The sequence below is a fragment of the Cryptotermes secundus genome, unplaced genomic scaffold, assembly GCF_002891405.2.
Source record: "Cryptotermes secundus unplaced genomic scaffold, Csec_1.0 scaffold265, whole genome shotgun sequence".
Classification (NCBI taxonomy): domain Eukaryota; kingdom Metazoa; phylum Arthropoda; class Insecta; order Blattodea; family Kalotermitidae; genus Cryptotermes; species Cryptotermes secundus.
In genome coordinates this window covers 742580-755904 of record NW_019725002.1, presented here as the reverse complement: position 1 = coordinate 755904, position 13325 = coordinate 742580, and the positions used below count along the sequence as shown (strand labels likewise).

Below are 13325 nucleotides of genomic sequence, written 5' to 3'. Positions count from 1 at the left end.
AAACATGTGTCCGAGGTTAGGCAGTCAACAGTTGAAAGACTTCAATTGCTGGGTAGCAATTCGCTAGGCACGATTCGTAGCAACGGATAAACACAGAATAATACACGAACTGTTCAAGGTAGTGGTCTCTATTCGGTCCGTCCCGAGTTATAAAAGAGAATTCATTCGTGAATTAATTAATTGACTAGTAAGGTAGACCAAGGATCCATTCGTAAGTTAGTTCAGTTCAGTTCAGTTCAGTGGGTTCAATCATTCGGCATTCGCAAGAGAGTTCAGTGTTTCAATGTTCAGCTGTAGAGTGATAACCAGCGGACAGCGGCAGCTGAAGGAGCGACCGATTCGTTAATCAGAACAAAGTCAGTCACAGTCACTCGTAGTCCAGTACGGAATGAAGTGAGTCGTAGAAAGGCATTGATTGTGGGCTGTTATGATTGTAATTAGGAGTGGTTGAAATAGCAGTGCCAGTAAACTCAACCCAGGCCGGTCACGGTAGCCGAGCGGTCTAAGGCACCACTCAGGGCATGGATGTTTAATGTGTGTGTGTGTGTGTTTTTTTTTCTGTGTTTGTGTACAGGTAGGGGCCTTGCGACGAGCTGATCACCCGCCCAAGGGGTCCTACCGAAAATGTAAGATCTAGAAAAACCGAAGTGAACGGAGAAGTTCATGGATGTAGGCCTAGGCCCACTGGGGCTGTAGTGCCAAGGAAAAAAAAAGCCCCAACCCAGAACCTATTATTATTCACGGAACCCGAACATGTGACAACATATATATATGTATAAAGAGGGGAGAACGAGCATTTTCAAAAGTTATTACAAGAACACACAAGATTCCATTAACACAGAAGCAAAATTAAAACCCTGCTGAAAGCATTCAAATTTGTACGATTCCGGACTGGAATTACAGAATATCGTACTGTTCAGATTAACGTTGGCTATGGTAATGTAAACCGCTTTATTCAGTGGCTTAACAGCAGAGTCTAGCCAGGACTCATATTTCTTCACATAGCTACGGGCAATAACGCGGGGCTGTCCAGCCATACATTCTAAACGAGAAGGTTTTACTTTACCAGCCCATGCATCTGTTGATCTCTCCGTTGCTTACACGGGTTTCTGATCCGTTACTCAGATCACTGAAATTGCATGTTGTCTGAAACTTTAATGCAATGCATAACATGCATTTAGAGAACGTGCGGAGCAAGATGATAGATTAAAAGTCCGACAGGTGTTGAGAAAATATTCAAACAAAAAGAACATATCCAGTACACCGACATAATGCAATATATTCTCGGGAGTAGTATTCCTCTCCTGGAGTAATATTAACGCAGTGTCAGAGACTTTGCATGCGAAGTCTTAAATAATTGAGTAACTCCACAGAGCACAGTCCTCCTTGAGGGAGCTAACAGTTACTCAGCTAGTCAAGAGATCCTTGGTATTTTATGGAACACTAATGTTGCCTACCGTGTTCACAAGAGCTCTCCATTGTTCTCCGTTCTAAGCCACACGATGTGCTATCTTATTTCCTTAACGTGCATTTCAATTTATCCTCCCATCTACGTCTAGGTCAGTCAAAAAATCTCTAGTCTTCAGGCTTTCCCACTAAAACGTTTATGCAGTTGTTTCTAGTCCGTGCAACATGCTCCAACTATCCCACTATCCTCTTCTCAGCTCTTTTTCTCGTGAGTACTATTCAGAGAAAATGTAAAATTGGTGCTAGTGACTAAGTAACTCCATGGAGCTGAGCCCTTCTTGAGAAGCTGCCAGTTTTGCAGCTACTCAAGAATTTCTCAAATTTTTATGGAACCCAAATGTTCATTATCGTGTTCTCAAGAGCCCTCCCCTGGATTATATCCTGAGCCAGATCAATCTCGTCCATACCACCCTATCCTATCTCTCTAAGATCTATTTTATTATCCACCCACCTACGTCTTGGTCTTCCTAATTATCTCTTTCCTTCTGATTATCCCATCAATATTTTATAAGCATTCCTCTTCCACATTCGTTCTACATTCCTCGTTCATATCATCGTCTTTGACTTGATCATTTTAATTATACTTGGAGAGGAGTACAAGTTATGAAGCTGCTCATTATGCAGTTTTCTCCAACCTCCCGTCACATCGTCTCTCTTCGGTCCGAATATTATTCTCAACACCCTGTTCTCGAACACTCTCAGTCTGTGTTCCTCCCTACCACCTACTTCGCTTCACTTCACTTCACTTCACTCAACCGATTCGAACTGAACTGAAAAGGACTTCTTACTCTTTTTACAACCCCTCGGTACGGACCGTACAGAAAACACAGCTCTTCTATTGTTGCTTATATTCCTTTCCGCAGAAACGTGTTTACTCGACTGATCCATAGCAACGGCTGTACGCGCCATATCCCGTTTCGTGACAATTCCTCTATTGTTGCTTGCGGGCATTACCTAACAACGGCTGTTCCTCTGGTTCCACAGTTCTCGCTTAAGGCAAATACGCCACAGTGTTGATCATAATTGTTTGGATAACATACATGAGATTTTCATGGAGGTGTTTTACAGAATTTGAGTACCATCTCGATGGTAAGGAGACGTCAAGTGACTCGGTACTGATAGCACCAGTGGTACCTACGTATGTGTGCATGCAAGTCATTATGACAAGATCATTCATTCAAGCTTTCTTTATGGTAAGAGTTCCATATCACACAATAACATAAGAAAATCACTAGTAATTATTTTATGGACTATGCATATTAATTGGCAGAATTTTTTAAATGCATGAACGAGAATTGCGAGGTTCTGAATCAGAAAATAAGTAGCATCTCATGAACATGTTCTTCTCTTCGTCCCATTGCACTTGACACACGTCACAGCCACATGAAGTTTGAACTACGTGAACTACATAATATATTGTGCTTGTGTCAAAGTCTATTATTTTAACATTAGACCCTACAAAAACAGGTGAGGTGTTCTAATATTCATTCAGTCACTCAAAATTACAACCACTTGAATTACATGGGGATTTAAGAGCTCTGATAACATCCCGCACTCCATGGTGAACAACAGATGTTTAACTCTGCGCTGTCCTCAGAACAATGGTTCAGATCAGGACGTGTCCTGGGATATAAAGTGCAAAGGTTACCATTTTTTTTTCTGTCTCCTAGAACAATACACAAATGTTAAGTTGCATACTTCATAAGTTCTGTACGACGATAACACAGAAAATGTAGGCTGGACTCCCGGAACCTACTTTCATATCTGATTTGTAATACGTGTTTAGTTTTGTATAACTTTTATAAGCGCATCTTACAAGCTAGGAACGTTTATATAACCACATGCTGGAATAATATTGCCACGAAATAAAAATACATGTTACGAATCTGACCCTTGGAGTGGGGTATAAAGAATATTGCTGTTGTATATCTTATCATAATTTTAAACGTGAATTAAAGTAAAAATCACTAACGCACACGAGGTGTCCGCTAATTTTATGCCGCTACTTTGCAATATTTTTCCTGAGGTCATTCCTAGTTAGGAATTCGATAAGTACCTGGGTCCCATTCTCAAAATTTTCGGAGCTAGAGATGTTTGGAGTTCGGGGTAGGAAAACAGGAGGACATTAGGAGAGTCAGTTCTAAGCATGCTGGCCATCCTACTTATGTAAGGTTCAATATAATCATATGTTACCCATTTTTATTAGCTCTAGAATTATTTGACAGTACTGTTTCAACTATACTGTCACGTGTATGTAGGTGTGCGTGACTTATAGACGGCTTTGGGATTGATGACCGGATTTACTGACACACAACTTATTCCCACACTTCACTACCTCTTCTTCTCTATCATCTTCGACTGCCGCCTCAGGAGACTCCTTCAGTTCTCTCTGAGTCAGAGTTACTTTACGACTGGCGGTTTACCGCCAATCAGTTCGTCTTGGCGTCAGGCCCCTTGACGCCCACGACCAGAGTTTTTTTCACTGAACTCTTGCGGTAATAGTCCTTATGTAACAGTCCCTCTGACAAGAAGATGGGTTTGTCTCTTATGTACACACTTGAACTTTCTTCAAGTGTATATTTCGCAAATATAACATGTTATCGAAAATTCTTCCTTTTGCACTACACACAAGTCCTCTCTCTGTACAGACTTTACAGAGCAGATCATACCTAATTTACATATCTCATGCTACAACATAAATTTAGTCATCTGAACGGTCGTAAGCTTGACCACCGCCAAGTTTAAGCCTCTTAAATTTTCAGTTCTCTCAGCTGCCTGAGATCCTCGTTATATAGCCTCAGAGCGGACCCCACAGAAAACACAATTTACAACAATACCCATATTGTGTCTACCGTTCCGTTACTTAGAAGAGGTTCTTCTATTGTTGCGTGCATATTCATTTCCGCAGGAAACTCTTTACTGACCCGTTGCCTATCAATGAACTATTCTGGCTTTCAGACGTCATGTTATATTATGTTTGCAGCCATAAGAGATTGGAGGATGATGCTGCTTGAATTTCTTTGTGCAAGCAATGTCTAATGTTAAGTGATGGCTTGTTTAAAAATAAAACATTAATTAAAAACGGTTAATTAAATGTTCAATAAAATAATCGATCCCCATTAATCAATATTTACACTACTTTCAACGTTTGTAATTATCAGATAAACAATATTGCGAACTCGTACATTTAATACGTTATTTTAGAAAGTCTGTTAGTTTTTATCCATAGGTTATATACGGTAATTACTTGAAAACACAAACCGAAGTCTTCTGTCTACACACACAAAATGATAATATACGCAGATACTGAATATGTACACGAAATTACAGGAACGAGAAGGAGTGCCAACTGGAAAACATCCCATCTGATTGCAAAAACACTGCAACATAACTTTTAGCAACACAGACAAACACACAGCAAGCCGTAGAACTGACAAAAGAACGGCTGGTGTTCAGGTGACATGTAATTCTAATGCGATTGCTCTTTGGTAAAAGATAAATTTCACAAACATGGAGAACTAGAATAGCGAAAACAGCACCGTCAGGTAGGCAATCAATTAATTTCAACACGCGCGCGCAATAGGCCTGTAACTTCTTTTAGTGCTCCTTATATTCTGGTTTTAGTTTATTTACGAATGATTTTTCAAATGTAACTGTTGCCTATCACAGAACAGAAGGATGATTCCGAACGATAAATTAGAACGATGTGTAAGGAAAAAGGTTGCTGCCTATTTTAAGCCACTAACCAAGTGTTTCAAAGGAAAGAGGTTAGTCAGTATAGGCAGCTCCCAGCCAGACGCTTGACATGTAGAACACTGAAATGCAAAGTAGGAGTACGGTCGCTGAAGCTCGACGTCCGATACCTGCTGCTGCTATCATACTACTACTACCACCACCATACTACTATACTGTCATACTAGTACCACCACAGCCACACTACTACTAGCACCATACTACCATACTACTACCACCACAGCCACACTGCTACCACCACTACTACTACTACTAATACTACTACTACTACCGCCACTGGCACCATCACCATCACTGACGATGATGAAGTTAAGGAGAAAAATATGTACATTAATCATGATCAATCCGCCGGAAGTTATAAACCGCTCTGAATGCAACAAAATTTTAGCAACCTGTATTTTTGTTCTGGTTTTTGTACGCACAGCTTTCACCAAACTTTACCAAAGAAACAGTTGGTTTACAGGTTTCATGGGTTACGAACATAAGGCAAACGAGACTGACCAAGGCACTTGCCTGGTATGGACAGAGTTGTTGTCTAACAGGTCGTAAGGTAGGCACACGCTCTGTAACCTAAATACTTATTTAAGGAATGACAGTCCAAAATGGAGGCTTTTAGGACGCAACTTGATAGAGTACTTACATTCTTTTCAACGAAATAACGGTCTTTTTCGTTGGTTATTTAACATTCTTATATAGTTTATACGTAGTTTGAAGTTTTCACGGGGGGTGAAGATCCATATTGTGATCTTCTGCATTATGACACAAGTCTAGTCTAGTTAATTGGTATCAGCATTTAATGGAGATTCATACCTACAACTGCAAATTTAATTCAAGTGGATTTTACAGAGGAGCATAAATTACTGTTCCTTGTATTTGTTAAATATTCACTGTATAAATAGAAATGCTTCAGTAAAAAATGTAAATCGTAATCAAACCTGTATTGTATGCCATGTATCAACCGCTTTATGTGATGCGCCGATTTAAGAAAATCAACATATTAATTTAAGTTCCGCGTAATACAGGACTTGCGGTTAGTCGCTGGCTTCCAACCGCGGCGGCCCGGGTTCGATCCCGGGTCTGGTCAAGTGGGATTTGTGGTGGTCAAAGTGGCGCTGGGGCAGGTTTTCTCCGAGTATTTCCGTTTCCCCTGCCAATGTTCATTTCACCAAATTCTCCATCATCATAATCACCCGGGGCAAGTACAATAGGCCAATCAGCGGCCGCCGTGCGGGGCGGACCCAGTTGGACTCCACTCTCCACTAAGCGAATTAAAAAAAAATACAGGACTTACATTGCACCAATATGAAGCTAATTAAATGTTCCAGACAGAATTTAGGCCACCCTTCCCCCGCCACACACACACACACAACACACACACACACTAATGTCAAGTGCATTCGATATCTATCCAGTAGTTTCCGAGATGCAAGATGGGCACAGGGACAGTCACGACTTCCTTATTATGCGCTTCTGCTAATTTTACGCAGTTTCTACAAGGAACGCATTGACATAAGATCGAATTATGTTAATCTTTGTAAGTATTAAATTTGCATTAGTAATTTACAGTTAAGTCTATGTGACGCATTCATTTAATATCTAATGAGATGTATATAATGACAAAAATAAAGCTGCAGAATAAGGGGAGAATAGAAGAAAACTTGCCCGAATCAATATTATATTTAAGCATCCTGTTAAATTTATGTCTTTCACCCCCAATATTCAGTTCTCAATGCAAATGTTTCGCCTGCTTGCGACCTGTATCGGAGTCAAACGGCCATCATCAGGTGTTTTGCTTACACCGAAAGTGTCGCACTGTATAAAACAAAACAAACAAAAAAAAACCTCCGTAATTTTAGTCCGCAAGCGAACAATACCGACAGAGCGACCGCCGCTGGTCGGCGAAGTTACTGCTAACTTTAGGGGATAGGTGTCGCGTGGTCAGCGCAACGAATCCCCACGGCCGTTAATTTCGGTTTTCTAGACCGGAGCCGCTATTTTCCTGAAATAGCTCCTCAATTATCATCACGAGGCTGAGTGAACCCGTTCCAGACCCACTACGCCGGGAATCGAACTCGGACTTCTGGATCTGTAGCCAGGAACTCTGACCACTAGACCACAGAGGCGGTTCCGACGCGCTGTATAAAATGTATAAAATTCTCACTTATTTATACACTTGAAAATGCGATGGTTCTTGTTTAATTTATTTGATGTACACTTGATATTTATTTGCACTGAATAATTTCACTCACTTTCTAATTAAATTTTGGTTTGAAATTTCTTAAAATTATATAATTCTTGCACCTCTAGTAGGGGCACTGTCCACGTGTCCAAATGATATAGTTTTATGTTGCGGTTTGGTGTTCGTGATGTTTCTGTTCGTAAGCCCTCTCTTTGTGTTATCATTTCTTCTTAATTTTATGTGTTTCCTTACGCCTGCCTATGATGTCGTTACAGCTTGTGTGTGGACGTTTGAATCAGTTACATTTTCCTACTAGCTGCCATTACACATCTTCATCCATAATGGTTTCTTGGGGGGAAAAAATGGACAAAGATGGAGGAAAAAGTGGCGTAAAGTTAACGAGCTGCAGCGTTATAATTTACAAATATAATATCACGGATAGACGCTGTAAAGAGAGGAGAAACTTCGTTCTTTTTCTCAGTTACGTAAGTGTATCGTAAATTAAGGAAGTGGTAAAGATTTAAAGCTCTGGTCATCAGGCAGCTTCAATCAGCATATACAAAAAAACACCTGAATCTAATCATGTTTCACAATTAAATTTTGCCCACAGTAGCAACGCAGGAAAGCTCTCAATTGGCTGGCCAGCGCTCGGAACACCCAAAACCTCACTGAACCAATTTCCCACTCCATGCTTGGCGATTAATTTTCTGTGCACACACTAGACTAAATGGTCAACATCTGGCTGCGTCCTAGTTAGGTGTTATCCAGAATATAACGCCCAGGGAATGGGAGTATGGAACATGAAGCACGTAAATAATTCTGGTTTTAAAATATGAAATCCGAAGCGGTAAGCAAATAATTCTGACTACTGAGGCTAATCCGAAATAAGTTAATAACAGAAATCTCGAGAATCTGTTGGTGTAAACTATTAAGTGTTATAAGCCTTGATTAAGGCGGACTGACTGATACAGACATATAAAACAGGCCTGTAAACGTTGCGACCTGATGTTTCTCTCATTCATTATATTTTTTATAACTTCTCCGCCATTCTAGCTCTTGGGAAAACGCTGAATGCTCTGTAGAAACGAGAAGTTCATAGTCATTTATGTAACTCCAAACCTGTTATTCAACTTCACGACCGTAGCAACTCCGTGTAGTATATAAAGTGGGGATTTTCCTATGCAAAACAGGAACACTACACATTTATTAACGCGTTGATGCGCCTCTTAGCCTAATGTCAGAAATTTAACGACCGACCTTCATGCCTCACGCCTAGCGTGTCAAAATTCCTGCGGTCATTGGATCTAACCTACTCATAGTAAACACAATCATGAGTCACCGCATAATTTAAATTGACTCTCTGGTGGTTTAATCTGAAGGGTCAACAGCGCTAATACCAAGTTCAGTTCTCCATGTGGAACGTTCGTAGCTAGTTCCAGGCAACACTTATCCTCATTAACTAGGGCCGTGCCATAGCTCAAGCGGTTATTCGCTGGCTTCCCACAGCGGCGGTCCGGGTTCGATCCCGGGGCTAGTCAAGTGAGATTTATGACGAACAAAGTGGCGCTGGGGCAGGTTTTCTCCGAGTACTTCGGTTTCCCCTGTCAATCTTCATTCCACCAATTGCTCCACAATCACCCTCACCTATCATCTGGGGCTGGTACAATAGGCCAGAAGTGGCCGCAGTACAAGGGACTTAGTCCTACCCCACTAGCAATAAAGAAAAATCGATTCAAGAGTTATTACTAAGATAATCAAATAAATAGCAGCAAACTGAATAAGACACGTAGCATGCACAGCAGAGATGAAAATGCACGCAGAATTTCAGTTAGAAAAGCTGCAGGGAAGAGGCTACTTGGGAAAGCGAGGTTTCGATGAGAGGAAAATATTCAAAACAAGCGTAAAAATAATTTGTGGGGCTGTTGACTGAACTCACGGCGCTATAGAGCAGTTTTGTGAACCGGGTATTGGATCTTCAGACTGTTGCTGATTGGTTGAACGACCGTAAGTACTGCTTCATGGATGTAGTTAATATTATCACGGGACTGTGGGAACTTGTGAGAAATGAGCTTCAAACTGTCGCTGCAGTTGAGCTATTGACACACTCATTACGATTGCAGGGTCTGGAACCTTCCTGGAGAGTACGTGCCATCCTATGAATTATGTACCACGGGATCATCCGGTGGGGACTTATGCGGTCAACCGTAGTGTCACGCCTGACATGCCTGACTTCTTCAGTTCTGTCAAATAATTTTACTACAACGATTGACCTGTAACTTTTATTTCATTCATGATTTTTTCCCACACTCATTAATCTCCGCCCTCCATTTTAGAACGAACGATAGCTCTAGTTCTTGTGTACCTATATACTTCCCTTCAAGTCACTATGAAGACCTATTTCCTGTTGAATAAAACATTCTTGATGTTCTCTTGTATTGTTATCCGATTCTGTGAACGTCATACAAGGATCACAATCACTTCCCTGGTTACACAACGCTTTCGGAAGCATATTTGCAGCTACAGCTCTCTGTATTCGCAACGCAATTCAACTGCCCCGAAGATGGAGGCGATATGTTCCTCCGAAACGTCGGTTAAAACCAAGAATATACGGCGCCAGATCCCAGAAGACGACTTTCTTCATAGTCATCGCCGTGAAAACCTCAAAACTTACATGTAAAAGCTGTTCTTCGTAAGCATGAATGCAGACACATAATATAGGTGGGGGGGGGATGGGATGCAATATATGCTAAGCTGACCAGGCGGCACTATGTAAAGTTAGGAAAGAACTGTGCTACATAACACTGCCTTATATAATTCATTTTTCCGTTTATTACTTAAAACTTCAGAAACTAAAGCATTCACAACCATGCATGGTCATTATATGAATTCGAAAACGTCATCTATCCAGCTTTGAGTATTACAAGATTCGCGTTAAAGAAAAAAAAAACAACCTGACATTTTTTGGATATAATTTCGCCATAGCTTACTTTCGAAGTTAAACAACTCTAAGGAGGGCGAATTTCAGCCGAAACCTTTTGGATTATTAAGTATTCCATTGATATAAATTAAATATTATATCAGGTGGGTTTACTTAATTAACATTCGAATGATAGATATAAACGTAATACTTTGAGAACGAGAAATATGCAGAGCTACGTATTGGTTTAGCCAACAGATTAATAATAAGTTGGAGTTCAGAGTCTGAAATGGGTAGGAGAAACAATTAAGAAGGGGATTTCTCTCATACGTAGCAAAAATATGATTGGAGCCACATATCGAGACGCGAAGCAACACAGATTCAGAGGGCCCAGATTTTAGGCACGTGGTTTAGGAGTGTCCATACAGATATTAGGAGGGCAATAGGGCACAAGAATAAGAGCGATGACAGGAAATAGGAATGTACAAGTATATGATTAAACATAAAGAGAATTTACAATGAAGGGTGGTGAGGAAAATGGGAGTAAAGAAGGAATGAATTTAGACCAGTAGTAATCAGTATTTTTTATTACTAGTGGAGTGGGACTATCCCTTGTAATGCGGCCACTTCTGGCCTATTGTACCAGCCCCAGATGATAGGTGAGGGTGACTGTGGAACAATTGGTGGATTGAAGATTGGCAGGAGAAACCGAAGCACTTGGAAGAAACCTGCCCCAGCGCCACTTTGTCCACCACAAATCCCACTTGACCAGACCCGGGAACGAACCCGGGCCGCCGCGATGGGAAGCCAGTGACTAACCGCTTGAGCTGTGGCGCGGCCAAGTAATCAGTAAGTGTAGCAACTGGATGTGTACAGGTATAAGCAACATGTTAATGTGTAGCAAATAAGTTCTGCACTATGGAACTGTAATTTAATTTGGATGCAGGAACGAAGGAACGAAGTCGAACTACGGCACCTCAAAATATGAACTGTTAACGGACCTAATGAAATATTCAAGTATGAAACGGCAATAAATATCGTTACAAGTTACATACAACACCATAATTTTACCCGCTGTTTTACATGAGCGAAAAACTTCATCTCTTACTCTAAGGGAAGAGCACATATTGAAAATGTCAGAGAAAAAGATGCAAGGGAGATCTTTGAATTAAATTACAGAAGAATGGACGTGGGTTATTTCGATAATGAAAAGCTACATAATTTGTCATTTTTACTAGCAGCTGAATCGAGAATGAAGTGGGCATCATAGGCACACAATATTTTGATCAGAGAATTAGATGGCCACTTGCGTGAACTACTCACAGAACAGGGGATAATATTCAAATGTGAGATTTGGCGTCCTTGCCACTGTAAATGTCAAGATTATCGTCTTATGGCATGTGAGCCGTGGTTTGTAGCATCACATTCAAACACGCCATGAAGTTAATAATGAAATGAAGCTAACGGGAAAAATTTTTGAGAATGTGGCTAAGGTTAGCATCCAGAGTCGGGTTCCCCTGAACTCGATAATGAAACTTCAGGTATCATAAAACGTGGAGAATATCTTGACCAGATGAGCTACTATAAGGTTCTCAAGAAAGATTCTGCTCCTTGGAGTTAGTTACCACTCCATATTCTACACCGTACAGAAGTTTACCACAACGATAAGGTCAACGGCTGCTATCGCAGCAGAATTACTGACACGCGTCGGACTATGTAGCAATAAATGTTCTGTTAATGGCATATTAATATGTTGCATGTGACAGTTTTGTGAACTTCACAGTCGCTGAAAATTTATTTCAATAGCAAATGGGGGGGGGGGTAATATCAGAGCAGGTACAAGCGTTTATGAGGGTAATTAAACTCAACATACTACAAGCTACCTGACGTTTATTTTATGGATATCTAAATGACTTTATGGCCGAAAATTGGTACAATAAACTGTTTTATAAACGCGATCTGATCTTGGTTACTTTGCGATCCTGATGCTAGCTCATAGTATTTCATTGCGCGTTGCATATTCATGCATAATCTCATTTGCAATGAGTTTTGCTCCTCCGGATTGTAAGGTATGAGAGCCTATGAAATCTAACGCAGTTGTTGCATCACGTCAGAATTCGACACACAAGACAGGACCCTGCATTACTTTAGCCACACATGTATGCCATTTCAGTCACGCACCTCACAGTTAGCATAGGACTCATTTACCAAGAACTTTGTATTCACATGCAAAAGCCATTAGTCTAGCGTCATCTATACGAAGCATTCTATGGCAATTTGCATCATGATGGAAACAGATGCCATAGATTCAGGCCTGTAGGTTCCGTAATGCGAGAGTCAATGCTGTTGGGAGCCAATTCCTATAGGTTTAAAAACCAGTTTTCACCTGCCACACAATTAAGTACAAGCTCTACCACATCAGAGAATACTAATCGGTGGAGAAGAAAGAAAATAAAACACTTAGTATCCAATTTGAGTGAGTGGCTGTATATGGCTTGTGTGTCTACCTAAAACGTGGAGAAATCGATTGTAATTTTTTGTCTCTTTTCTTCTTCACTGTACAAAACCCCGAACTTCTCTTCTTCTTGAGGGGACAGATATGCAGGCGAGTGGAGGGAGGTTTAGAACAAGCTGAGAGATTTACCGCCGTGACAATTCTGATTATTGTCTCCTGTGTTTAAAACTGCATAGTTTGCGGATAGGTCACTGGCGTTTCGGTGGAACCTGATGCTTCCATTTTAACGGAAAATATTCTGAAGAAGTGGGCTGCAGTTTCCAGCGAACGTCGGTAATCGCTCACAATACACCGTGTCGTAACATAGAGAACCCCAATCCAGTCTGAAATTGGTATTATATAACACCGACGAACCTCAGGGTAGACTGACTATGGAGGCAGGTTTAAATTCTGTCCCAGAGGTCCGCTATTACTGGTTTTACTCATCTCTATTCGAGCCTAGATACCGCACTCGGTATAGCGACTGGTTACGGGCTGGATGGCAGTGGGGGGGG

General features: G+C 40.9%; 1 protein-coding gene across 4 annotated transcripts in view; it reads right to left on the bottom strand.

Annotated features, from left to right (window-relative positions):
* Positions 1-13325, bottom strand: part of LOC111863167 (calcium/calmodulin-dependent 3',5'-cyclic nucleotide phosphodiesterase 1) — a 640341-nt gene that overhangs the window by 162866 nt on the left and 464150 nt on the right. The gene's annotated exons all lie outside the window — the stretch shown is intronic.